This window comes from Hyla sarda, unplaced genomic scaffold (assembly GCF_029499605.1).
Source record: "Hyla sarda isolate aHylSar1 unplaced genomic scaffold, aHylSar1.hap1 scaffold_1045, whole genome shotgun sequence".
NCBI classification, from domain to species: domain Eukaryota; kingdom Metazoa; phylum Chordata; class Amphibia; order Anura; family Hylidae; genus Hyla; species Hyla sarda.
In genome coordinates, this window is record NW_026607664.1 from 1 (window position 1) to 27,507 (window position 27,507).

Consider the following 27,507-nt stretch of genomic DNA (forward strand, 5'->3'; position numbering starts at 1 on the left):
TAATGCATACCCCATCAGTGCAGCAATGCTTATTCAATACCGCCAGCAGATGGAGACACTGGGGGATAATTTTCTAAGGATTTATACTGATTTTTCCTGTCTGAATTTGTCGCACAGAAAGTTGCAGGCCAAATATGTGTGACATTTCTGCGACTTTAGCTTCTAGAGCATTTTTACAACATTATACATAGGTGCTGAATACATAAAAAGCGACTGTTCAGCGACAGACAAGTCGCATCGGCTGAAAGTAGGCCAGAATGTCAGTCCATGTTGGAGCAGGTTTAGATACAGTCTAAAGTATAGATCTCAAAGTCTGTGCACAGAATTTAGCAAGGGCCTCGCACCTTCTGATGCATCAGGTAGGTGCACAATAGCATAGCCTAACCCTCTGTACTTTGGTCTATATTGATGCGGGACATAGACAGCCAGCTGATGACCAATCCATTAGTGCAATGGATGGCTGGAAGCATTTGTCTTTGCCTTTGCAATACCACAGAAGCAATGCATGGTCAATGTACAGCAATGACACACCTGTGTGAACAGCCAGGAGACCCCCCCCCCCCCCCCATGTTATGTTACATAGTTACATAGTTAGTACGGTCGAAAAAAGACATATGTCCATCAAGTTCAACCAGGGAATTAAGGGGTAGGGGTGTGGCGCGATATTGGGGAAGGGATGAGATTTTATATTTCTTCATAAGCATTAATCTTATTTTGTCAATTAGGAACATTCAGCACCCACCCGCTATCAAGGCAGCTGCCTATCATGTCATGCCCTACCTGCACAGGTGTGCTGGCTACTCAAATGATCCAATTAAGGAGGCCATTTAGTCAGCAGCAGCAGAAGTCCTGTGCCTGGACGCTCCAACAGCGGCCAGACACAAGCAGAAGCAGAAGCAGCAGAAGCAGCAGCAGCACCACCTTTTGTTTTTTGGCTGCAGCAGCAGCAAGGCCCACAGGGCTGGCTAGCTGGCTAGCCAGCAAGCAGGTAGCAATGAAAGTAGGAATCTTTCTTTTTAACCCTGTAAGGGGGTGGTGCACTGTACCCGAAGATACTGCCATATCGGGTCAATGCATAGGGCGACGGAAGCAAGCTTCGAAATCGGCCCCCGTTCTCAAAAATCCATTTAATATATGGTCCCCAGATAGGGGACGTATCAGATATTAAACTGATAAGAACAGATACTACACTTGATCTTAGCCAAAAGGCCGAGAAGCGATAACCGTGAAAGGGGCGGGCCCAACAAGGTGCCCTTCATGGGCACTATCACTGCTTGCTGTCAGGGAGGCTGCCAGACAATTTTCCATGCACACTCTGGGCTGGGGGGCAGTCAACCACCAGTACACACAGCAGAACCTAAACCCATACCATTATTGCTAAGCAGCAAGACAGGGGCCCATTGCACTCCCACGGGGCCTTTTTAAATGCAATCCATAACCCGGATTTGCCAGGAACCCTTCTTACTCCTCCTACTTGCATGTGACACTGGGCTTAGGATCTGCATAGGAAACACACACACAAGCACACACCTACCTTTGTTGCCTGCAGATGCCTCCTTGGCTGTCCCCAAACGGTATCAAACCAACACCCACGGGAAGCTGTAAGCATAGAGGACATGCCTGCACCCCATTGGACTTACCTGTGTGGGTTAAATCCGGGTTATTTGACAACCTATGGCGGTGATGGTTCTGCTCAGGCAGAGCAGTGCTGATGCTCCTCATAAAGCTGTCGCTGCTGTGAAGGTTCTAGGTGACATCACAAATCCCTATGGTTACATACACAACAAAGCTGGGTTGTTGTTGTTTACACTCTGCAAGGCCTGTGGAAGTGAGTGACATCATAGCACTGTAGTTCTGAGGGTTCTAGATGGATGCAACAATCTCCTGTTGCTTCTATGAAGGCCATAATAGACGACATCACCAAACAGCTCCATAGTCACATACACAGCAAAGGAGAGATGTTGTTTACACCTAGTGATGTCAGTGGTATTGAGTGACATCACAGCACAGTGCTAAGGCTCCTGGGCCTGGACACAGCAGCGGCTGCAATATCTCAACGGAGAATACGTTTATATATATGTGTGTGTGTGCGCGTATATATATATATATATATATATATATATATATATATATATATATATATTCTCCGCCGAAATCACTTTTAAACCCATTTCCACCTTTTTTTCCCTTCTCTTCCTCTTACTTTTTTTTCACGTTTTTTTACGTTTTTCTCCTTTTCGCCTCTTTTCTGGGCGTATTATTCTTCTTTTTCTTCTTTTTTTTCGTCTAATGCATACCCCATCAGTGCAGCAATGCTTATTCAATACCGCCAGCAGATGGAGACACTGGGGGATAATTTTCTAAGGATTTATACTGATTTTTCCTGTCTGAATTTGTCGCACAGAAAGTTGCAGGCCAAATATGTGTGACATTTCTGCGACTTTAGCTTCTAGAGCATTTTTACAACATTATACATAGGTGCTGAATACATAAAAAGCGACTGTTCAGCGACAGACAAGTCGCATCGGCTGAAAGTAGGCCAGAATGTCAGTCCATGTTGGAGCAGGTTTAGATACAGTCTAAAGTATAGATCTCAAAGTCTGTGCACAGAATTTAGCAAGGGCCTCGCACCTTCTGATGCATCAGGTAGGTGCACAATAGCATAGCCTAACCCTCTGTACTTTGGTCTATATTGATGCGGGACATAGACAGCCAGCTGATGACCAATCCATTAGTGCAATGGATGGCTGGAAGCATTTGTCTTTGCCTTTGCAATACCACAGAAGCAATGCATGGTCAATGTACAGCAATGACACACCTGTGTGAACAGCCAGGAGACCCCCCCCCCCCCCCATGTTATGTTACATAGTTACATAGTTAGTACGGTCGAAAAAAGACATATGTCCATCAAGTTCAACCAGGGAATTAAGGGGTAGGGGTGTGGCGCGATATTGGGGAAGGGATGAGATTTTATATTTCTTCATAAGCATTAATCTTATTTTGTCAATTAGGAACATTCAGCACCCACCCGCTATCAAGGCAGCTGCCTATCATGTCATGCCCTACCTGCACAGGTGTGCTGGCTACTCAAATGATCCAATTAAGGAGGCCATTTAGTCAGCAGCAGCAGAAGTCCTGTGCCTGGACGCTCCAACAGCGGCCAGACACAAGCAGAAGCAGAAGCAGCAGAAGCAGCAGCAGCACCACCTTTTGTTTTTTGGCTGCAGCAGCAGCAAGGCCCACAGGGCTGGCTAGCTGGCTAGCCAGCAAGCAGGTAGCAATGAAAGTAGGAATCTTTCTTTTTAACCCTGTAAGGGGGTGGTGCACTGTACCCGAAGATACTGCCATATCGGGTCAATGCATAGGGCGACGGAAGCAAGCTTCGAAATCGGCCCCCGTTCTCAAAAATCCATTTAATATATGGTCCCCAGATAGGGGACGTATCAGATATTAAACTGATAAGAACAGATACTACACTTGATCTTAGCCAAAAGGCCGAGAAGCGATAACCGTGAAAGGGGCGGGCCCAACAAGGTGCCCTTCATGGGCACTATCACTGCTTGCTGTCAGGGAGGCTGCCAGACAATTTTCCATGCACACTCTGGGCTGGGGGGCAGTCAACCACCAGTACACACAGCAGAACCTAAACCCATACCATTATTGCTAAGCAGCAAGACAGGGGCCCATTGCACTCCCACGGGGCCTTTTTAAATGCAATCCATAACCCGGATTTGCCAGGAACCCTTCTTACTCCTCCTACTTGCATGTGACACTGGGCTTAGGATCTGCATAGGAAACACACACACAAGCACACACCTACCTTTGTTGCCTGCAGATGCCTCCTTGGCTGTCCCCAAACGGTATCAAACCAACACCCACGGGAAGCTGTAAGCATAGAGGACATGCCTGCACCCCATTGGACTTACCTGTGTGGGTTAAATCCGGGTTATTTGACAACCTATGGCGGTGATGGTTCTGCTCAGGCAGAGCAGTGCTGATGCTCCTCATAAAGCTGTCGCTGCTGTGAAGGTTCTAGGTGACATCACAAATCCCTATGGTTACATACACAACAAAGCTGGGTTGTTGTTGTTTACACTCTGCAAGGCCTGTGGAAGTGAGTGACATCATAGCACTGTAGTTCTGAGGGTTCTAGATGGATGCAACAATCTCCTGTTGCTTCTATGAAGGCCATAATAGACGACATCACCAAACAGCTCCATAGTCACATACACAGCAAAGGAGAGATGTTGTTTACACCTAGTGATGTCAGTGGTATTGAGTGACATCACAGCACAGTGCTAAGGCTCCTGGGCCTGGACACAGCAGCGGCTGCAATATCTCAACGGAGAATACGTTTATATATATGTGTGTGTGTGCGCGTATATATATATATATATATATATATATATATATATATATATATATCTCCGCCGAAATCACTTTTAAACCCATTTCCACCTTTTTTTCCCTTCTCTTCCTCTTACTTTTTTTTCACGTTTTTTTACGTTTTTCTCCTTTTCGCCTCTTTTCTGGGCGTATTATTCTTCTTTTTCTTCTTTTTTTTCGTCTAATGCATACCCCATCAGTGCAGCAATGCTTATTCAATACCGCCAGCAGATGGAGACACTGGGGGATAATTTTCTAAGGATTTATACTGATTTTTCCTGTCTGAATTTGTCGCACAGAAAGTTGCAGGCCAAATATGTGTGACATTTCTGCGACTTTAGCTTCTAGAGCATTTTTACAACATTATACATAGGTGCTGAATACATAAAAAGCGACTGTTCAGCGACAGACAAGTCGCATCGGCTGAAAGTAGGCCAGAATGTCAGTCCATGTTGGAGCAGGTTTAGATACAGTCTAAAGTATAGATCTCAAAGTCTGTGCACAGAATTTAGCAAGGGCCTCGCACCTTCTGATGCATCAGGTAGGTGCACAATAGCATAGCCTAACCCTCTGTACTTTGGTCTATATTGATGCGGGACATAGACAGCCAGCTGATGACCAATCCATTAGTGCAATGGATGGCTGGAAGCATTTGTCTTTGCCTTTGCAATACCACAGAAGCAATGCATGGTCAATGTACAGCAATGACACACCTGTGTGAACAGCCAGGAGACCCCCCCCCCCCCCCCATGTTATGTTACATAGTTACATAGTTAGTACGGTCGAAAAAAGACATATGTCCATCAAGTTCAACCAGGGAATTAAGGGGTAGGGGTGTGGCGCGATATTGGGGAAGGGATGAGATTTTATATTTCTTCATAAGCATTAATCTTATTTTGTCAATTAGGAACATTCAGCACCCACCCGCTATCAAGGCAGCTGCCTATCATGTCATGCCCTACCTGCACAGGTGTGCTGGCTACTCAAATGATCCAATTAAGGAGGCCATTTAGTCAGCAGCAGCAGAAGTCCTGTGCCTGGACGCTCCAACAGCGGCCAGACACAAGCAGAAGCAGAAGCAGCAGAAGCAGCAGCAGCACCACCTTTTGTTTTTTGGCTGCAGCAGCAGCAAGGCCCACAGGGCTGGCTAGCTGGCTAGCCAGCAAGCAGGTAGCAATGAAAGTAGGAATCTTTCTTTTTAACCCTGTAAGGGGGTGGTGCACTGTACCCGAAGATACTGCCATATCGGGTCAATGCATAGGGCGACGGAAGCAAGCTTCGAAATCGGCCCCCGTTCTCAAAAATCCATTTAATATATGGTCCCCAGATAGGGGACGTATCAGATATTAAACTGATAAGAACAGATACTACACTTGATCTTAGCCAAAAGGCCGAGAAGCGATAACCGTGAAAGGGGCGGGCCCAACAAGGTGCCCTTCATGGGCACTATCACTGCTTGCTGTCAGGGAGGCTGCCAGACAATTTTCCATGCACACTCTGGGCTGGGGGGCAGTCAACCACCAGTACACACAGCAGAACCTAAACCCATACCATTATTGCTAAGCAGCAAGACAGGGGCCCATTGCACTCCCACGGGGCCTTTTTAAATGCAATCCATAACCCGGATTTGCCAGGAACCCTTCTTACTCCTCCTACTTGCATGTGACACTGGGCTTAGGATCTGCATAGGAAACACACACACAAGCACACACCTACCTTTGTTGCCTGCAGATGCCTCCTTGGCTGTCCCCAAACGGTATCAAACCAACACCCACGGGAAGCTGTAAGCATAGAGGACATGCCTGCACCCCATTGGACTTACCTGTGTGGGTTAAATCCGGGTTATTTGACAACCTATGGCGGTCATGGTTCTGCTCAGGCAGAGCAGTGCTGATGCTCCTCATAAAGCTGTCGCTGCTGTGAAGGTTCTAGGTGACATCACAAATCCCTATGGTTACATACACAACAAAGCTGGGTTGTTGTTGTTTACACTCTGCAAGGCCTGTGGAAGTGAGTGACATCATAGCACTGTAGTTCTGAGGGTTCTAGATGGATGCAACAATCTCCTGTTGCTTCTATGAAGGCCATAATAGACGACATCACCAAACAGCTCCATAGTCACATACACAGCAAAGGAGAGATGTTGTTTACACCTAGTGATGTCAGTGGTATTGAGTGACATCACAGCACAGTGCTAAGGCTCCTGGGCCTGGACACAGCAGCGGCTGCAATATCTCAACGGAGAATACGTTTATATATATGTGTGTGTGTGCGCGTATATATATATATATATATATATATATATATATATATATATTTCTCCGCCGAAATCACTTTTAAACCCATTTCCACCTTTTTTTCCCTTCTCTTCCTCTTACTTTTTTTTCACGTTTTTTTACGTTTTTCTCCTTTTCGCCTCTTTTCTGGGCGTATTATTCTTCTTTTTCTTCTTTTTTTTCGTCTAATGCATACCCCATCAGTGCAGCAATGCTTATTCAATACCGCCAGCAGATGGAGACACTGGGGGATAATTTTCTAAGGATTTATACTGATTTTTCCTGTCTGAATTTGTCGCACAGAAAGTTGCAGGCCAAATATGTGTGACATTTCTGCGACTTTAGCTTCTAGAGCATTTTTACAACATTATACATAGGTGCTGAATACATAAAAAGCGACTGTTCAGCGACAGACAAGTCGCATCGGCTGAAAGTAGGCCAGAATGTCAGTCCATGTTGGAGCAGGTTTAGATACAGTCTAAAGTATAGATCTCAAAGTCTGTGCACAGAATTTAGCAAGGGCCTCGCACCTTCTGATGCATCAGGTAGGTGCACAATAGCATAGCCTAACCCTCTGTACTTTGGTCTATATTGATGCGGGACATAGACAGCCAGCTGATGACCAATCCATTAGTGCAATGGATGGCTGGAAGCATTTGTCTTTGCCTTTGCAATACCACAGAAGCAATGCATGGTCAATGTACAGCAATGACACACCTGTGTGAACAGCCAGGAGACCCCCCCCCCCCCCCATGTTATGTTACATAGTTACATAGTTAGTACGGTCGAAAAAAGACATATGTCCATCAAGTTCAACCAGGGAATTAAGGGGTAGGGGTGTGGCGCGATATTGGGGAAGGGATGAGATTTTATATTTCTTCATAAGCATTAATCTTATTTTGTCAATTAGGAACATTCAGCACCCACCCGCTATCAAGGCAGCTGCCTATCATGTCATGCCCTACCTGCACAGGTGTGCTGGCTACTCAAATGATCCAATTAAGGAGGCCATTTAGTCAGCAGCAGCAGAAGTCCTGTGCCTGGACGCTCCAACAGCGGCCAGACACAAGCAGAAGCAGAAGCAGCAGAAGCAGCAGCAGCACCACCTTTTGTTTTTTGGCTGCAGCAGCAGCAAGGCCCACAGGGCTGGCTAGCTGGCTAGCCAGCAAGCAGGTAGCAATGAAAGTAGGAATCTTTCTTTTTAACCCTGTAAGGGGGTGGTGCACTGTACCCGAAGATACTGCCATATCGGGTCAATGCATAGGGCGACGGAAGCAAGCTTCGAAATCGGCCCCCGTTCTCAAAAATCCATTTAATATATGGTCCCCAGATAGGGGACGTATCAGATATTAAACTGATAAGAACAGATACTACACTTGATCTTAGCCAAAAGGCCGAGAAGCGATAACCGTGAAAGGGGCGGGCCCAACAAGGTGCCCTTCATGGGCACTATCACTGCTTGCTGTCAGGGAGGCTGCCAGACAATTTTCCATGCACACTCTGGGCTGGGGGGCAGTCAACCACCAGTACACACAGCAGAACCTAAACCCATACCATTATTGCTAAGCAGCAAGACAGGGGCCCATTGCACTCCCACGGGGCCTTTTTAAATGCAATCCATAACCCGGATTTGCCAGGAACCCTTCTTACTCCTCCTACTTGCATGTGACACTGGGCTTAGGATCTGCATAGGAAACACACACACAAGCACACACCTACCTTTGTTGCCTGCAGATGCCTCCTTGGCTGTCCCCAAACGGTATCAAACCAACACCCACGGGAAGCTGTAAGCATAGAGGACATGCCTGCACCCCATTGGACTTACCTGTGTGGGTTAAATCCGGGTTATTTGACAACCTATGGCGGTCATGGTTCTGCTCAGGCAGAGCAGTGCTGATGCTCCTCATAAAGCTGTCGCTGCTGTGAAGGTTCTAGGTGACATCACAAATCCCTATGGTTACATACACAACAAAGCTGGGTTGTTGTTGTTTACACTCTGCAAGGCCTGTGGAAGTGAGTGACATCATAGCACTGTAGTTCTGAGGGTTCTAGATGGATGCAACAATCTCCTGTTGCTTCTATGAAGGCCATAATAGACGACATCACCAAACAGCTCCATAGTCACATACACAGCAAAGGAGAGATGTTGTTTACACCTAGTGATGTCAGTGGTATTGAGTGACATCACAGCACAGTGCTAAGGCTCCTGGGCCTGGACACAGCAGCGGCTGCAATATCTCAACGGAGAATACGTTTATATATATGTGTGTGTGTGCGCGTATATATATATATATATATATATATATATATATATATATATTTCTCCGCCGAAATCACTTTTAAACCCATTTCCACCTTTTTTTCCCTTCTCTTCCTCTTACTTTTTTTTCACGTTTTTTTACGTTTTTCTCCTTTTCGCCTCTTTTCTGGGCGTATTATTCTTCTTTTTCTTCTTTTTTTTCGTCTAATGCATACCCCATCAGTGCAGCAATGCTTATTCAATACCGCCAGCAGATGGAGACACTGGGGGATAATTTTCTAAGGATTTATACTGATTTTTCCTGTCTGAATTTGTCGCACAGAAAGTTGCAGGCCAAATATGTGTGACATTTCTGCGACTTTAGCTTCTAGAGCATTTTTACAACATTATACATAGGTGCTGAATACATAAAAAGCGACTGTTCAGCGACAGACAAGTCGCATCGGCTGAAAGTAGGCCAGAATGTCAGTCCATGTTGGAGCAGGTTTAGATACAGTCTAAAGTATAGATCTCAAAGTCTGTGCACAGAATTTAGCAAGGGCCTCGCACCTTCTGATGCATCAGGTAGGTGCACAATAGCATAGCCTAACCCTCTGTACTTTGGTCTATATTGATGCGGGACATAGACAGCCAGCTGATGACCAATCCATTAGTGCAATGGATGGCTGGAAGCATTTGTCTTTGCCTTTGCAATACCACAGAAGCAATGCATGGTCAATGTACAGCAATGACACACCTGTGTGAACAGCCAGGAGACCCCCCCCCCCCCCCATGTTATGTTACATAGTTACATAGTTAGTACGGTCGAAAAAAGACATATGTCCATCAAGTTCAACCAGGGAATTAAGGGGTAGGGGTGTGGCGCGATATTGGGGAAGGGATGAGATTTTATATTTCTTCATAAGCATTAATCTTATTTTGTCAATTAGGAACATTCAGCACCCACCCGCTATCAAGGCAGCTGCCTATCATGTCATGCCCTACCTGCACAGGTGTGCTGGCTACTCAAATGATCCAATTAAGGAGGCCATTTAGTCAGCAGCAGCAGAAGTCCTGTGCCTGGACGCTCCAACAGCGGCCAGACACAAGCAGAAGCAGAAGCAGCAGAAGCAGCAGCAGCACCACCTTTTGTTTTTTGGCTGCAGCAGCAGCAAGGCCCACAGGGCTGGCTAGCTGGCTAGCCAGCAAGCAGGTAGCAATGAAAGTAGGAATCTTTCTTTTTAACCCTGTAAGGGGGTGGTGCACTGTACCCGAAGATACTGCCATATCGGGTCAATGCATAGGGCGACGGAAGCAAGCTTCGAAATCGGCCCCCGTTCTCAAAAATCCATTTAATATATGGTCCCCAGATAGGGGACGTATCAGATATTAAACTGATAAGAACAGATACTACACTTGATCTTAGCCAAAAGGCCGAGAAGCGATAACCGTGAAAGGGGCGGGCCCAACAAGGTGCCCTTCATGGGCACTATCACTGCTTGCTGTCAGGGAGGCTGCCAGACAATTTTCCATGCACACTCTGGGCTGGGGGGCAGTCAACCACCAGTACACACAGCAGAACCTAAACCCATACCATTATTGCTAAGCAGCAAGACAGGGGCCCATTGCACTCCCACGGGGCCTTTTTAAATGCAATCCATAACCCGGATTTGCCAGGAACCCTTCTTACTCCTCCTACTTGCATGTGACACTGGGCTTAGGATCTGCATAGGAAACACACACACAAGCACACACCTACCTTTGTTGCCTGCAGATGCCTCCTTGGCTGTCCCCAAACGGTATCAAACCAACACCCACGGGAAGCTGTAAGCATAGAGGACATGCCTGCACCCCATTGGACTTACCTGTGTGGGTTAAATCCGGGTTATTTGACAACCTATGGCGGTCATGGTTCTGCTCAGGCAGAGCAGTGCTGATGCTCCTCATAAAGCTGTCGCTGCTGTGAAGGTTCTAGGTGACATCACAAATCCCTATGGTTACATACACAACAAAGCTGGGTTGTTGTTGTTTACACTCTGCAAGGCCTGTGGAAGTGAGTGACATCATAGCACTGTAGTTCTGAGGGTTCTAGATGGATGCAACAATCTCCTGTTGCTTCTATGAAGGCCATAATAGACGACATCACCAAACAGCTCCATAGTCACATACACAGCAAAGGAGAGATGTTGTTTACACCTAGTGATGTCAGTGGTATTGAGTGACATCACAGCACAGTGCTAAGGCTCCTGGGCCTGGACACAGCAGCGGCTGCAATATCTCAACGGAGAATACGTTTATATATATGTGTGTGTGTGCGCGTATATATATATATATATATATATATATATATATATATATATTCTCCGCCGAAATCACTTTTAAACCCATTTCCACCTTTTTTTCCCTTCTCTTCCTCTTACTTTTTTTTCACGTTTTTTTACGTTTTTCTCCTTTTCGCCTCTTTTCTGGGCGTATTATTCTTCTTTTTCTTCTTTTTTTTCGTCTAATGCATACCCCATCAGTGCAGCAATGCTTATTCAATACCGCCAGCAGATGGAGACACTGGGGGATAATTTTCTAAGGATTTATACTGATTTTTCCTGTCTGAATTTGTCGCACAGAAAGTTGCAGGCCAAATATGTGTGACATTTCTGCGACTTTAGCTTCTAGAGCATTTTTACAACATTATACATAGGTGCTGAATACATAAAAAGCGACTGTTCAGCGACAGACAAGTCGCATCGGCTGAAAGTAGGCCAGAATGTCAGTCCATGTTGGAGCAGGTTTAGATACAGTCTAAAGTATAGATCTCAAAGTCTGTGCACAGAATTTAGCAAGGGCCTCGCACCTTCTGATGCATCAGGTAGGTGCACAATAGCATAGCCTAACCCTCTGTACTTTGGTCTATATTGATGCGGGACATAGACAGCCAGCTGATGACCAATCCATTAGTGCAATGGATGGCTGGAAGCATTTGTCTTTGCCTTTGCAATACCACAGAAGCAATGCATGGTCAATGTACAGCAATGACACACCTGTGTGAACAGCCAGGAGACCCCCCCCCCCCCCATGTTATGTTACATAGTTACATAGTTAGTACGGTCGAAAAAAGACATATGTCCATCAAGTTCAACCAGGGAATTAAGGGGTAGGGGTGTGGCGCGATATTGGGGAAGGGATGAGATTTTATATTTCTTCATAAGCATTAATCTTATTTTGTCAATTAGGAACATTCAGCACCCACCCGCTATCAAGGCAGCTGCCTATCATGTCATGCCCTACCTGCACAGGTGTGCTGGCTACTCAAATGATCCAATTAAGGAGGCCATTTAGTCAGCAGCAGCAGCAGAAGTCCTGTGCCTGGACGCTCCAACAGCGGCCAGACACAAGCAGAAGCAGAAGCAGCAGAAGCAGCAGCAGCACCACCTTTTGTTTTTTGGCTGCAGCAGCAGCAAGGCCCACAGGGCTGGCTAGCTGGCTAGCCAGCAAGCAGGTAGCAATGAAAGTAGGAATCTTTCTTTTTAACCCTGTAAGGGGGTGGTGCACTGTACCCGAAGATACTGCCATATCGGGTCAATGCATAGGGCGACGGAAGCAAGCTTCGAAATCGGCCCCCGTTCTCAAAAATCCATTTAATATATGGTCCCCAGATAGGGGACGTATCAGATATTAAACTGATAAGAACAGATACTACACTTGATCTTAGCCAAAAGGCCGAGAAGCGATAACCGTGAAAGGGGCGGGCCCAACAAGGTGCCCTTCATGGGCACTATCACTGCTTGCTGTCAGGGAGGCTGCCAGACAATTTTCCATGCACACTCTGGGCTGGGGGGCAGTCAACCACCAGTACACACAGCAGAACCTAAACCCATACCATTATTGCTAAGCAGCAAGACAGGGGCCCATTGCACTCCCACGGGGCCTTTTTAAATGCAATCCATAACCCGGATTTGCCAGGAACCCTTCTTACTCCTCCTACTTGCATGTGACACTGGGCTTAGGATCTGCATAGGAAACACACACACAAGCACACACCTACCTTTGTTGCCTGCAGATGCCTCCTTGGCTGTCCCCAAACGGTATCAAACCAACACCCACGGGAAGCTGTAAGCATAGAGGACATGCCTGCACCCCATTGGACTTACCTGTGTGGGTTAAATCCGGGTTATTTGACAACCTATGGCGGTGATGGTTCTGCTCAGGCAGAGCAGTGCTGATGCTCCTCATAAAGCTGTCGCTGCTGTGAAGGTTCTAGGTGACATCACAAATCCCTATGGTTACATACACAACAAAGCTGGGTTGTTGTTGTTTACACTCTGCAAGGCCTGTGGAAGTGAGTGACATCATAGCACTGTAGTTCTGAGGGTTCTAGATGGATGCAACAATCTCCTGTTGCTTCTATGAAGGCCATAATAGACGACATCACCAAACAGCTCCATAGTCACATACACAGCAAAGGAGAGATGTTGTTTACACCTAGTGATGTCAGTGGTATTGAGTGACATCACAGCACAGTGCTAAGGCTCCTGGGCCTGGACACAGCAGCGGCTGCAATATCTCAACGGAGAATACGTTTATATATATGTGTGTGTGTGCGCGTATATATATATATATATATATATATATATATATATATATATATATATATTTCTCCGCCGAAATCACTTTTAAACCCATTTCCACCTTTTTTTCCCTTCTCTTCCTCTTACTTTTTTTTCACGTTTTTTTACGTTTTTCTCCTTTTCGCCTCTTTTCTGGGCGTATTATTCTTCTTTTTCTTCTTTTTTTTCGTCTAATGCATACCCCATCAGTGCAGCAATGCTTATTCAATACCGCCAGCAGATGGAGACACTGGGGGATAATTTTCTAAGGATTTATACTGATTTTTCCTGTCTGAATTTGTCGCACAGAAAGTTGCAGGCCAAATATGTGTGACATTTCTGCGACTTTAGCTTCTAGAGCATTTTTACAACATTATACATAGGTGCTGAATACATAAAAAGCGACTGTTCAGCGACAGACAAGTCGCATCGGCTGAAAGTAGGCCAGAATGTCAGTCCATGTTGGAGCAGGTTTAGATACAGTCTAAAGTATAGATCTCAAAGTCTGTGCACAGAATTTAGCAAGGGCCTCGCACCTTCTGATGCATCAGGTAGGTGCACAATAGCATAGCCTAACCCTCTGTACTTTGGTCTATATTGATGCGGGACATAGACAGCCAGCTGATGACCAATCCATTAGTGCAATGGATGGCTGGAAGCATTTGTCTTTGCCTTTGCAATACCACAGAAGCAATGCATGGTCAATGTACAGCAATGACACACCTGTGTGAACAGCCAGGAGACCCCCCCATGTTATGTTACATAGTTACATAGTTAGTACGGTCGAAAAAAGACATATGTCCATCAAGTTCAACCAGGGAATTAAGGGGTAGGGGTGTGGCGCGATATTGGGGAAGGGATGAGATTTTATATTTCTTCATAAGCATTAATCTTATTTTGTCAATTAGGAACATTCAGCACCCACCCGCTATCAAGGCAGCTGCCTATCATGTCATGCCCTACCTGCACAGGTGTGCTGGCTACTCAAATGATCCAATTAAGGAGGCCATTTAGTCAGCAGCAGCAGAAGTCCTGTGCCTGGACGCTCCAACAGCGGCCAGACACAAGCAGAAGCAGAAGCAGCAGAAGCAGCAGCAGCACCACCTTTTGTTTTTTGGCTGCAGCAGCAGCAAGGCCCACAGGGCTGGCTAGCTGGCTAGCCAGCAAGCAGGTAGCAATGAAAGTAGGAATCTTTCTTTTTAACCCTGTAAGGGGGTGGTGCACTGTACCCGAAGATACTGCCATATCGGGTCAATGCATAGGGCGACGGAAGCAAGCTTCGAAATCGGCCCCCGTTCTCAAAAATCCATTTAATATATGGTCCCCAGATAGGGGACGTATCAGATATTAAACTGATAAGAACAGATACTACACTTGATCTTAGCCAAAAGGCCGAGAAGCGATAACCGTGAAAGGGGCGGGCCCAACAAGGTGCCCTTCATGGGCACTATCACTGCTTGCTGTCAGGGAGGCTGCCAGACAATTTTCCATGCACACTCTGGGCTGGGGGGCAGTCAACCACCAGTACACACAGCAGAACCTAAACCCATACCATTATTGCTAAGCAGCAAGACAGGGGCCCATTGCACTCCCACGGGGCCTTTTTAAATGCAATCCATAACCCGGATTTGCCAGGAACCCTTCTTACTCCTCCTACTTGCATGTGACACTGGGCTTAGGATCTGCATAGGAAACACACACACAAGCACACACCTACCTTTGTTGCCTGCAGATGCCTCCTTGGCTGTCCCCAAACGGTATCAAACCAACACCCACGGGAAGCTGTAAGCATAGAGGACATGCCTGCACCCCATTGGACTTACCTGTGTGGGTTAAATCCGGGTTATTTGACAACCTATGGCGGTGATGGTTCTGCTCAGGCAGAGCAGTGCTGATGCTCCTCATAAAGCTGTCGCTGCTGTGAAGGTTCTAGGTGACATCACAAATCCCTATGGTTACATACACAACAAAGCTGGGTTGTTGTTGTTTACACTCTGCAAGGCCTGTGGAAGTGAGTGACATCATAGCACTGTAGTTCTGAGGGTTCTAGATGGATGCAACAATCTCCTGTTGCTTCTACGAAGGCCATAATAGACGACATCACCAAACAGCTCCATAGTCACATACACAGCAAAGGAGAGATGTTGTTTACACCTAGTGATGTCAGTGGTATTGAGTGACATCACAGCACAGTGCTAAGGCTCCTGGGCCTGGACACAGCAGCGGCTGCAATATCTCAACGGAGAATACGTTTATATATATGTGTGTGTGTGCGCGTATATATATATATATATATATATATATATATATATATATATATATATATTCTCCGCCGAAATCACTTTTAAACCCATTTCCACCTTTTTTTCCCTTCTCTTCCTCTTACTTTTTTTTCACGTTTTTTTACGTTTTTCTCCTTTTCGCCTCTTTTCTGGGCGTATTATTCTTCTTTTTCTTCTTTTTTTTCGTCTAATGCATACCCCATCAGTGCAGCAATGCTTATTCAATACCGCCAGCAGATGGAGACACTGGGGGATAATTTTCTAAGGATTTATACTGATTTTTCCTGTCTGAATTTGTCGCACAGAAAGTTGCAGGCCAAATATGTGTGACATTTCTGCGACTTTAGCTTCTAGAGCATTTTTACAACATTATACATAGGTGCTGAATACATAAAAAGCGACTGTTCAGCGACAGACAAGTCGCATCGGCTGAAAGTAGGCCAGAATGTCAGTCCATGTTGGAGCAGGTTTAGATACAGTCTAAAGTATAGATCTCAAAGTCTGTGCACAGAATTTAGCAAGGGCCTCGCACCTTCTGATGCATCAGGTAGGTGCACAATAGCATAGCCTAACCCTCTGTACTTTGGTCTATATTGATGCGGGACATAGACAGCCAGCTGATGACCAATCCATTAGTGCAATGGATGGCTGGAAGCATTTGTCTTTGCCTTTGCAATACCACAGAAGCAATGCATGGTCAATGTACAGCAATGACACACCTGTGTGAACAGCCAGGAGACCCCCCCCCCCCCCCCCCATGTTATGTTACATAGTTACATAGTTAGTACGGTCGAAAAAAGACATATGTCCATCAAGTTCAACCAGGGAATTAAGGGGTAGGGGTGTGGCGCGATATTGGGGAAGGGATGAGATTTTATATTTCTTCATAAGCATTAATCTTATTTTGTCAATTAGGAACATTCAGCACCCACCCGCTATCAAGGCAGCTGCCTATCATGTCATGCCCTACCTGCACAGGTGTGCTGGCTACTCAAATGATCCAATTAAGGAGGCCATTTAGTCAGCAGCAGCAGAAGTCCTGTGCCTGGACGCTCCAACAGCGGCCAGACACAAGCAGAAGCAGAAGCAGCAGAAGCAGCAGCAGCACCACCTTTTGTTTTTTGGCTGCAGCAGCAGCAAGGCCCACAGGGCTGGCTAGCTGGCTAGCCAGCAAGCAGGTAGCAATGAAAGTAGGAATCTTTCTTTTTAACCCTGTAAGGGGGTGGTGCACTGTACCCGAAGATACTGCCATATCGGGTCAATGCATAGGGCGACGGAAGCAAGCTTCGAAATCGGCCCCCGTTCTCAAAAATCCATTTAATATATGGTCCCCAGATAGGGGACGTATCAGATATTAAACTGATAAGAACAGATACTACACTTGATCTTAGCCAAAAGGCCGAGAAGCGATAACCGTGAAAGGGGCGGGCCCAACAAGGTGCCCTTCATGGGCACTATCACTGCTTGCTGTCAGGGAGGCTGCCAGACAATTTTCCATGCACACTCTGGGCTGGGGGGCAGTCAACCACCAGTACACACAGCAGAACCTAAACCCATACCATTATTGCTAAGCAGCAAGACAGGGGCCCATTGCACTCCCACGGGGCCTTTTTAAATGCAATCCATAACCCGGATTTGCCAGGAACCCTTCTTACTCCTCCTACTTGCATGTGACACTGGGCTTAGGATCTGCATAGGAAACACACACACAAGCACACACCTACCTTTGTTGCCTGCAGATGCCTCCTTGGCTGTCCCCAAACGGTATCAAACCAACACCCACGGGAAGCTGTAAGCATAGAGGACATGCCTGCACCCCATTGGACTTACCTGTGTGGGTTAAATCCGGGTTATTTGACAACCTATGGCGGTGATGGTTCTGCTCAGGCAGAGCAGTGCTGATGCTCCTCATAAAGCTGTCGCTGCTGTGAAGGTTCTAGGTGACATCACAAATCCCTATGGTTACATACACAACAAAGCTGGGTTGTTGTTGTTTACACTCTGCAAGGCCTGTGGAAGTGAGTGACATCATAGCACTGTAGTTCTGAGGGTTCTAGATGGATGCAACAATCTCCTGTTGCTTCTACGAAGGCCATAATAGACGACATCACCAAACAGCTCCATAGTCACATACACAGCAAAGGAGAGATGTTGTTTACACCTAGTGATGTCAGTGGTATTGAGTGACATCACAGCACAGTGCTAAGGCTCCTGGGCCTGGACACAGCAGCGGCTGCAATATCTCAACGGAGAATACGTTTATATATATGTGTGTGTGTGCGCGTATATATATATATATATATATATATATATATATATATATATATATTTCTCCGCCGAAATCACTTTTAAACCCATTTCCACCTTTTTTTCCCTTCTCTTCCTCTTACTTTTTTTTCACGTTTTTTTACGTTTTTCTCCTTTTCGCCTCTTTTCTGGGCGTATTATTCTTCTTTTTCTTCTTTTTTTTCGTCTAATGCATACCCCATCAGTGCAGCAATGCTTATTCAATACCGCCAGCAGATGGAGACACTGGGGGATAATTTTCTAAGGATTTATACTGATTTTTCCTGTCTGAATTTGTCGCACAGAAAGTTGCAGGCCAAATATGTGTGACATTTCTGCGACTTTAGCTTCTAGAGCATTTTTACAACATTATACATAGGTGCTGAATACATAAAAAGCGACTGTTCAGCGACAGACAAGTCGCATCGGCTGAAAGTAGGCCAGAATGTCAGTCCATGTTGGAGCAGGTTTAGATACAGTCTAAAGTATAGATCTCAAAGTCTGTGCACAGAATTTAGCAAGGGCCTCGCACCTTCTGATGCATCAGGTAGGTGCACAATAGCATAGCCTAACCCTCTGTACTTTGGTCTATATTGATGCGGGACATAGACAGCCAGCTGATGACCAATCCATTAGTGCAATGGATGGCTGGAAGCATTTGTCTTTGCCTTTGCAATACCACAGAAGCAATGCATGGTCAATGTACAGCAATGACACACCTGTGTGAACAGCCAGGAGACCCCCCCCCCCCCCCCATGTTATGTTACATAGTTACATAGTTAGTACGGTCGAAAAAAGACATATGTCCATCAAGTTCAACCAGGGAATTAAGGGGTAGGGGTGTGGCGCGATATTGGGGAAGGGATGAGATTTTATATTTCTTCATAAGCATTAATCTTATTTTGTCAATTAGGAACATTCAGCACCCACCCGCTATCAAGGCAGCTGCCTATCATGTCATGCCCTACCTGCACAGGTGTGCTGGCTACTCAAATGATCCAATTAAGGAGGCCATTTAGTCAGCAGCAGCAGAAGTCCTGTGCCTGGACGCTCCAACAGCGGCCAGACACAAGCAGAAGCAGAAGCAGCAGAAGCAGCAGCAGCACCACCTTTTGTTTTTTGGCTGCAGCAGCAGCAAGGCCCACAGGGCTGGCTAGCTGGCTAGCCAGCAAGCAGGTAGCAATGAAAGTAGGAATCTTTCTTTTTAACCCTGTAAGGGGGTGGTGCACTGTACCCGAAGATACTGCCATATCGGGTCAATGCATAGGGCGACGGAAGCAAGCTTCGAAATCGGCCCCCGTTCTCAAAAATCCATTTAATATATGGTCCCCAGATAGGGGACGTATCAGATATTAAACTGATAAGAACAGATACTACACTTGATCTTAGCCAAAAGGCCGAGAAGCGATAACCGTGAAAGGGGCGGGCCCAACAAGGTGCCCTTCATGGGCACTATCACTGCTTGCTGTCAGGGAGGCTGCCAGACAATTTTCCATGCACACTCTGGGCTGGGGGGCAGTCAACCACCAGTACACACAGCAGAACCTAAACCCATACCATTATTGCTAAGCAGCAAGACAGGGGCCCATTGCACTCCCACGGGGCCTTTTTAAATGCAATCCATAACCCGGATTTGCCAGGAACCCTTCTTACTCCTCCTACTTGCATGTGACACTGGGCTTAGGATCTGCATAGGAAACACACACACAAGCACACACCTACCTTTGTTGCCTGCAGATGCCTCCTTGTCTGTCCCCAAACGGTATCAAACCAACACCCACGGGAAGCTGTAAGCATAGAGGACATGCCTGCACCCCATTGGACTTACCTGTGTGGGTTAAATCCGGGTTATTTGACAACCTATGGCGGTGATGGTTCTGCTCAGGCAGAGCAGTGCTGATGCTCCTCATAAAGCTGTCGCTGCTGTGAAGGTTCTAGGTGACATCACAAATCCCTATGGTTACATACACAACAAAGCTGGGTTGTTGTTGTTTACACTCTGCAAGGCCTGTGGAAGTGAGTGACATCATAGCACTGTAGTTCTGAGGGTTCTAGATGGATGCAACAATCTCCTGTTGCTTCTATGAAGGCCATAATAGACGACATCACCAAACAGCTCCATAGTCACATACACAGCAAAGGAGAGATGTTGTTTACACCTAGTGATGTCAGTGGTATTGAGTGACATCACAGCACAGTGCTAAGGCTCCTGGGCCTGGACACAGCAGCGGCTGCAATATCTCAACGGAGAATACGTTTATATATATGTGTGTGTGTGCGCGTATATATATATATATATATATATATATATATATATATATATATATTTCTCCGCCGAAATCACTTTTAAACCCATTTCCACCTTTTTTTCCCTTCTCTTCCTCTTACTTTTTTTTCACGTTTTTTTACGTTTTTCTCCTTTTCGCCTCTTTTCTGGGCGTATTATTCTTCTTTTTCTTCTTTTTTTTCGTCTAATGCATACCCCATCAGTGCAGCAATGCTTATTCAATACCGCCAGCAGATGGAGACACTGGGGGATAATTTTCTAAGGATTTATACTGATTTTTCCTGTCTGAATTTGTCGCACAGAAAGTTGCAGGCCAAATATGTGTGACATTTCTGCGACTTTAGCTTCTAGAGCATTTTTACAACATTATACATAGGTGCTGAATACATAAAAAGCGACTGTTCAGCGACAGACAAGTCGCATCGGCTGAAAGTAGGCCAGAATGTCAGTCCATGTTGGAGCAGGTTTAGATACAGTCTAAAGTATAGATCTCAAAGTCTGTGCACAGAATTTAGCAAGGGCCTCGCACCTTCTGATGCATCAGGTAGGTGCACAATAGCATAGCCTAACCCTCTGTACTTTGGTCTATATTGATGCGGGACATAGACAGCCAGCTGATGACCAATCCATTAGTGCAATGGATGGCTGGAAGCATTTGTCTTTGCCTTTGCAATACCACAGAAGCAATGCATGGTCAATGTACAGCAATGACACACCTGTGTGAACAGCCAGGAGACCCCCCCCCCCCCCCCCCCATGTTATGTTACATAGTTACATAGTTAGTACGGTCGAAAAAAGACATATGTCCATCAAGTTCAACCAGGGAATTAAGGGGTAGGGGTGTGGCGCGATATTGGGGAAGGGATGAGATTTTATATTTCTTCATAAGCATTAATCTTATTTTGTCAATTAGGAACATTCAGCACCCACCCGCTATCAAGGCAGCTGCCTATCATGTCATGCCCTACCTGCACAGGTGTGCTGGCTACTCAAATGATCCAATTAAGGAGGCCATTTAGTCAGCAGCAGCAGAAGTCCTGTGCCTGGACGCTCCAACAGCGGCCAGACACAAGCAGAAGCAGCAGAAGCAGCAGCAGCAGCACCACCTTTTGTTTTTTGGCTGCAGCAGCAAGGCCCACAGGGCTGGCTAGCTGGCTAGCCAGCAAGCAGGTAGCAATGAAAGTAGGAATCTTTCTTTTTAACCCTGTAAGGGGGTGGTGCACTGTACCCGAAGATACTGCCATATCGGGTCAATGCATAGGGCGACGGAAGCAAGCTTCGAAATCGGCCCCCGTTCTCAAAAATCCATTTAATATATGGTCCCCAGATAGGGGACGTATCAGATATTAAACTGATAAGAACAGATACTACACTTGATCTTAGCCAAAAGGCCGAGAAGCGATAACCGTGAAAGGGGCGGGCCCAACAAGGTCCCCTTCATGGGCACTATCACTGCTTGCTGTCAGGGAGGCTGCCAGACAATTTTCCATGCACACTCTGGGCTGGGGGGCAGTCAACCACCAGTACACACAGCAGAACCTAAACCCATACCATTATTGCTAAGCAGCAAGACAGGGGCCCATTGCACTCCCACGGGGCCTTTTTAAATGCAATCCATAACCCGGATTTGCCAGGAACCCTTCTTACTCCTCCTACTTGCATGTGACACTGGGCTTAGGATCTGCATAGGAAACACACACACAAGCACACACCTACCTTTGTTGCCTGCAGATGCCTCCTTGGCTGTCCCCAAACGGTATCAAACCAACACCCACGGGAAGCTGTAAGCATAGAGGACATGCCTGCACCCCATTGGACTTACCTGTGTGGGTTAAATCCGGGTTATTTGACAACCTATGGCGGTGATGGTTCTGCTCAGGCAGAGCAGTGCTGATGCTCCTCATAAAGCTGTCGCTGCTGTGAAGGTTCTAGGTGACATCACAAATCCCTATGGTTACATACACAACAAAGCTGGGTTGTTGTTGTTTACACTCTGCAAGGCCTGTGGAAGTGAGTGACATCATAGCACTGTAGTTCTGAGGGTTCTAGATGGATGCAACAATCTCCTGTTGCTTCTATGAAGGCCATAATAGACGACATCACCAAACAGCTCCATAGTCACATACACAGCAAAGGAGAGATGTTGTTTACACCTAGTGATGTCAGTGGTATTGAGTGACATCACAGCACAGTGCTAAGGCTCCTGGGCCTGGACACAGCAGCGGCTGCAATATCTCAACGGAGAATACGTTTATATATATGTGTGTGTGTGCGCGTATATATATATATATATATATATATATATATATATATATATATTTCTCCGCCGAAATCACTTTTAAACCCATTTCCACCTTTTTTTCCCTTCTCTTCCTCTTACTTTTTTTTCACGTTTTTTTACGTTTTTCTCCTTTTCGCCTCTTTTCTGGGCGTATTATTCTTCTTTTTCTTCTTTTTTTTCGTCTAATGCATACCCCATCAGTGCAGCAATGCTTATTCAATACCGCCAGCAGATGGAGACACTGGGGGATAATTTTCTAAGGATTTATACTGATTTTTCCTGTCTGAATTTGTCGCACAGAAAGTTGCAGGCCAAATATGTGTGACATTTCTGCGACTTTAGCTTCTAGAGCATTTTTACAACATTATACATAGGTGCTGAATACATAAAAAGCGACTGTTCAGCGACAGACAAGTCGCAGCGGCTGAAAGTAGGCCAGAATGTCAGTCCATGTTGGAGCAGGTTTAGATACAGTCTAAAGTATAGATCTCAAAGTCTGTGCACAGAATTTAGCAAGGGCCTCGCACCTTCTGATGCATCAGGTAGGTGCACAATAGCATAGCCTAACCCTCTGTACTTTGGTCTATATTGATGCGGGACATAGACAGCCAGCTGATGACCAATCCATTAGTGCAATGGATGGCTGGAAGCATTTGTCTTTGCCTTTGCAATACCACAGAAGCAATGCATGGTCAATGTACAGCAATGACACACCTGTGTGAACAGCCAGGAGACCCCCCCCCCCCCCCCATGTTATGTTACATAGTTACATAGTTAGTACGGTCGAAAAAAGACATATGTCCATCAAGTTCAACCAGGGAATTAAGGGGTAGGGGTGTGGCGCGATATTGGGGAAGGGATGAGATTTTATATTTCTTCATAAGCATTAATCTTATTTTGTCAATTAGGAACATTCAGCACCCACCCGCTATCAAGGCAGCTGCCTATCATGTCATGCCCTACCTGCACAGGTGTGCTGGCTACTCAAATGATCCAATTAAGGAGGCCATTTAGTCAGCAGCAGCAGAAGTCCTGTGCCTGGACGCTCCAACAGCGGCCAGACACAAGCAGAAGCAGCAGAAGCAGCAGCAGCAGCACCACCTTTTGTTTTTTGGCTGCAGCAGCAAGGCCCACAGGGCTGGCTAGCTGGCTAGCCAGCAAGCAGGTAGCAATGAAAGTAGGAATCTTTCTTTTTAACCCTGTAAGGGGGTGGTGCACTGTACCCGAAGATACTGCCATATCGGGTCAATGCATAGGGCGACGGAAGCAAGCTTCGAAATCGGCCCCCGTTCTCAAAAATCCATTTAATATATGGTCCCCAGATAGGGGACGTATCAGATATTAAACTGATAAGAACAGATACTACACTTGATCTTAGCCAAAAGGCCGAGAAGCGATAACCGTGAAAGGGGCGGGCCCAACAAGGTCCCCTTCATGGGCACTATCACTGCTTGCTGTCAGGGAGGCTGCCAGACAATTTTCCATGCACACTCTGGGCTGGGGGGCAGTCAACCACCAGTACACACAGCAGAACCTAAACCCATACCATTATTGCTAAGCAGCAAGACAGGGGCCCATTGCACTCCCACGGGGCCTTTTTAAATGCAATCCATAACCCGGATTTGCCAGGAACCCTTCTTACTCCTCCTACTTGCATGTGACACTGGGCTTAGGATCTGCATAGGAAACACACACACAAGCACACACCTACCTTTGTTGCCTGCAGATGCCTCCTTGGCTGTCCCCAAACGGTATCAAACCAACACCCACGGGAAGCTGTAAGCATAGAGGACATGCCTGCACCCCATTGGACTTACCTGTGTGGGTTAAATCCGGGTTATTTGACAACCTATGGCGGTGATGGTTCTGCTCAGGCAGAGCAGTGCTGATGCTCCTCATAAAGCTGTCGCTGCTGTGAAGGTTCTAGGTGACATCACAAATCCCTATGGTTACATACACAACAAAGCTGGGTTGTTGTTGTTTACACTCTGCAAGGCCTGTGGAAGTGAGTGACATCATAGCACTGTAGTTCTGAGGGTTCTAGATGGATGCAACAATCTCCTGTTGCTTCTATGAAGGCCATAATAGACGACATCACCAAACAGCTCCATAGTCACATACACAGCAAAGGAGAGATGTTGTTTACACCTAGTGATGTCAGTGGTATTGAGTGACATCACAGCACAGTGCTAAGGCTCCTGGGCCTGGACACAGCAGCGGCTGCAATATCTCAACGGAGAATACGTTTATATATATGTGTGTGTGTGCGCGTATATATATATATATATATATATATATATATATATATATATATATATATTTCTCCGCCGAAATCACTTTTAAACCCATTTCCACCTTTTTTTCCCTTCTCTTCCTCTTACTTTTTTTTCACGTTTTTTTACGTTTTTCTCCTTTTCGCCTCTTTTCTGGGCGTATTATTCTTCTTTTTCTTCTTTTTTTTCGTCTAATGCATACCCCATCAGTGCAGCAATGCTTATTCAATACCGCCAGCAGATGGAGACACTGGGGGATAATTTTCTAAGGATTTATACTGATTTTTCCTGTCTGAATTTGTCGCACAGAAAGTTGCAGGCCAAATATGTGTGACATTTCTGCGACTTTAGCTTCTAGAGCATTTTTACAACATTATACATAGGTGCTGAATACATAAAAAGCGACTGTTCAGCGACAGACAAGTCGCATCGGCTGAAAGTAGGCCAGAATGTCAGTCCATGTTGGAGCAGGTTTAGATACAGTCTAAAGTATAGATCTCAAAGTCTGTGCACAGAATTTAGCAAGGGCCTCGCACCTTCTGATGCATCAGGTAGGTGCACAATAGCATAGCCTAACCCTCTGTACTTTGGTCTATATTGATGCGGGACATAGACAGCCAGCTGATGACCAATCCATTAGTGCAATGGATGGCTGGAAGCATTTGTCTTTGCCTTTGCAATACCACAGAAGCAATGCATGGTCAATGTACAGCAATGACACACCTGTGTGAACAGCCAGGAGACCCCCCCCCCCCCATGTTATGTTACATAGTTACATAGTTAGTACGGTCGAAAAAAGACATATGTCCATCAAGTTCAACCAGGGAATTAAGGGGTAGGGGTGTGGCGCGATATTGGGGAAGGGATGAGATTTTATATTTCTTCATAAGCATTAATCTTATTTTGTCAATTAGGAACATTCAGCACCCACCCGCTATCAAGGCAGCTGCCTATCATGTCATGCCCTACCTGCACAGGTGTGCTGGCTACTCAAATGATCCAATTAAGGAGGCCATTTAGTCAGCAGCAGCAGAAGTCCTGTGCCTGGACGCTCCAACAGCGGCCAGACACAAGCAGAAGCAGCAGAAGCAGCAGCAGCAGCACCACCTTTTGTTTTTTGGCTGCAGCAGCAAGGCCCACAGGGCTGGCTAGCTGGCTAGCCAGCAAGCAGGTAGCAATGAAAGTAGGAATCTTTCTTTTTAACCCTGTAAGGGGGTGGTGCACTGTACCCGAAGATACTGCCATATCGGGTCAATGCATAGGGCGACGGAAGCAAGCTTCGAAATCGGCCCCCGTTCTCAAAAATCCATTTAATATATGGTCCCCAGATAGGGGACGTATCAGATATTAAACTGATAAGAACAGATACTACACTTGATCTTAGCCAAAAGGCCGAGAAGCGATAACCGTGAAAGGGGCGGGCCCAACAAGGTCCCCTTCATGGGCACTATCACTGCTTGCTGTCAGGGAGGCTGCCAGACAATTTTCCATGCACACTCTGGGCTGGGGGGCAGTCAACCACCAGTACACACAGCAGAACCTAAACCCATACCATTATTGCTAAGCAGCAAGACAGGGGCCCATTGCACTCCCACGGGGCCTTTTTAAATGCAATCCATAACCCGGATTTGCCAGGAACCCTTCTTACTCCTCCTACTTGCATGTGACACTGGGCTTAGGATCTGCATAGGAAACACACACACAAGCACACACCTACCTTTGTTGCCTGCAGATGCCTCCTTGGCTGTCCCCAAACGGTATCAAACCAACACCCACGGGAAGCTGTAAGCATAGAGGACATGCCTGCACCCCATTGGACTTACCTGTGTGGGTTAAATCCGGGTTATTTGACAACCTATGGCGGTGATGGTTCTGCTCAGGCAGAGCAGTGCTGATGCTCCTCATAAAGCTGTCGCTGCTGTGAAGGTTCTAGGTGACATCACAAATCCCTATGGTTACATACACAACAAAGCTGGGTTGTTGTTGTTTACACTCTGCAAGGCCTGTGGAAGTGAGTGACATCATAGCACTGTAGTTCTGAGGGTTCTAGATGGATGCAACAATCTCCTGTTGCTTCTATGAAGGCCATAATAGACGACATCACCAAACAGCTCCATAGTCACATACACAGCAAAGGAGAGATGTTGTTTACACCTAGTGATGTCAGTGGTATTGAGTGACATCACAGCACAGTGCTAAGGCTCCTGGGCCTGGACACAGCAGCGGCTGCAATATCTCAACGGAGAATACGTTTATATATATGTGTGTGTGTGCGCGTATATATATATATATATATATATATATATATATATATATATATATATATTTCTCCGCCGAAATCACTTTTAAACCCATTTCCACCTTTTTTTCCCTTCTCTTCCTCTTACTTTTTTTTCACGTTTTTTTACGTTTTTCTCCTTTTCGCCTCTTTTCTGGGCGTATTATTCTTCTTTTTCTTCTTTTTTTTCGTCTAATGCATACCCCATCAGTGCAGCAATGCTTATTCAATACCGCCAGCAGATGGAGACACTGGGGGATAATTTTCTAAGGATTTATACTGATTTTTCCTGTCTGAATTTGTCGCACAGAAAGTTGC

The 27,507-nt window shown here is 46.0% G+C and overlaps 12 non-coding genes across 12 annotated transcripts; all 12 read right to left on the reverse strand.

Moving 5' to 3' along the window:
- Positions 1–1,030: 1,030 nt before the first annotated feature.
- LOC130299260 (U2 spliceosomal RNA) lies at positions 1,031–1,221 on the reverse strand. The gene has a single exon (XR_008850435.1). It is a non-coding gene; the product is annotated as a U2 spliceosomal RNA (small nuclear RNA).
- Positions 1,222–3,316: 2,095 nt separating this feature from the next.
- On the reverse strand, positions 3,317–3,507 carry LOC130299280 (U2 spliceosomal RNA). Its single transcript, XR_008850450.1, has one exon. It is a non-coding gene; the product is annotated as a U2 spliceosomal RNA (small nuclear RNA).
- A 2,091-nt stretch (positions 3,508–5,598) lies between these two features.
- Positions 5,599–5,789, reverse strand: LOC130299291 (U2 spliceosomal RNA). Its single transcript, XR_008850461.1, has one exon. It is a non-coding gene; the product is annotated as a U2 spliceosomal RNA (small nuclear RNA).
- Positions 5,790–7,877: 2,088 nt separating this feature from the next.
- Positions 7,878–8,068, reverse strand: LOC130299303 (U2 spliceosomal RNA). Its single transcript, XR_008850472.1, has one exon. It is a non-coding gene; the product is annotated as a U2 spliceosomal RNA (small nuclear RNA).
- Positions 8,069–10,156: 2,088 nt separating this feature from the next.
- Positions 10,157–10,347, reverse strand: LOC130299314 (U2 spliceosomal RNA). Its single transcript, XR_008850483.1, has one exon. It is a non-coding gene; the product is annotated as a U2 spliceosomal RNA (small nuclear RNA).
- A 2,089-nt stretch (positions 10,348–12,436) lies between these two features.
- Positions 12,437–12,627, reverse strand: LOC130299266 (U2 spliceosomal RNA). Its single transcript, XR_008850439.1, has one exon. It is a non-coding gene; the product is annotated as a U2 spliceosomal RNA (small nuclear RNA).
- A 2,088-nt stretch (positions 12,628–14,715) lies between these two features.
- On the reverse strand, positions 14,716–14,906 carry LOC130299270 (U2 spliceosomal RNA). Its single transcript, XR_008850441.1, has one exon. It is a non-coding gene; the product is annotated as a U2 spliceosomal RNA (small nuclear RNA).
- A 2,098-nt stretch (positions 14,907–17,004) lies between these two features.
- On the reverse strand, positions 17,005–17,195 carry LOC130299271 (U2 spliceosomal RNA). Its single transcript, XR_008850442.1, has one exon. It is a non-coding gene; the product is annotated as a U2 spliceosomal RNA (small nuclear RNA).
- Positions 17,196–19,288: 2,093 nt separating this feature from the next.
- Positions 19,289–19,479, reverse strand: LOC130299272 (U2 spliceosomal RNA). Its single transcript, XR_008850443.1, has one exon. It is a non-coding gene; the product is annotated as a U2 spliceosomal RNA (small nuclear RNA).
- A 2,090-nt stretch (positions 19,480–21,569) lies between these two features.
- Positions 21,570–21,760, reverse strand: LOC130299273 (U2 spliceosomal RNA). Its single transcript, XR_008850444.1, has one exon. It is a non-coding gene; the product is annotated as a U2 spliceosomal RNA (small nuclear RNA).
- Positions 21,761–23,845: 2,085 nt separating this feature from the next.
- Positions 23,846–24,036, reverse strand: LOC130299274 (U2 spliceosomal RNA). Its single transcript, XR_008850445.1, has one exon. It is a non-coding gene; the product is annotated as a U2 spliceosomal RNA (small nuclear RNA).
- A 2,088-nt stretch (positions 24,037–26,124) lies between these two features.
- LOC130299275 (U2 spliceosomal RNA) lies at positions 26,125–26,315 on the reverse strand. The gene has a single exon (XR_008850446.1). It is a non-coding gene; the product is annotated as a U2 spliceosomal RNA (small nuclear RNA).
- Positions 26,316–27,507: the final 1,192 nt, after the last annotated feature.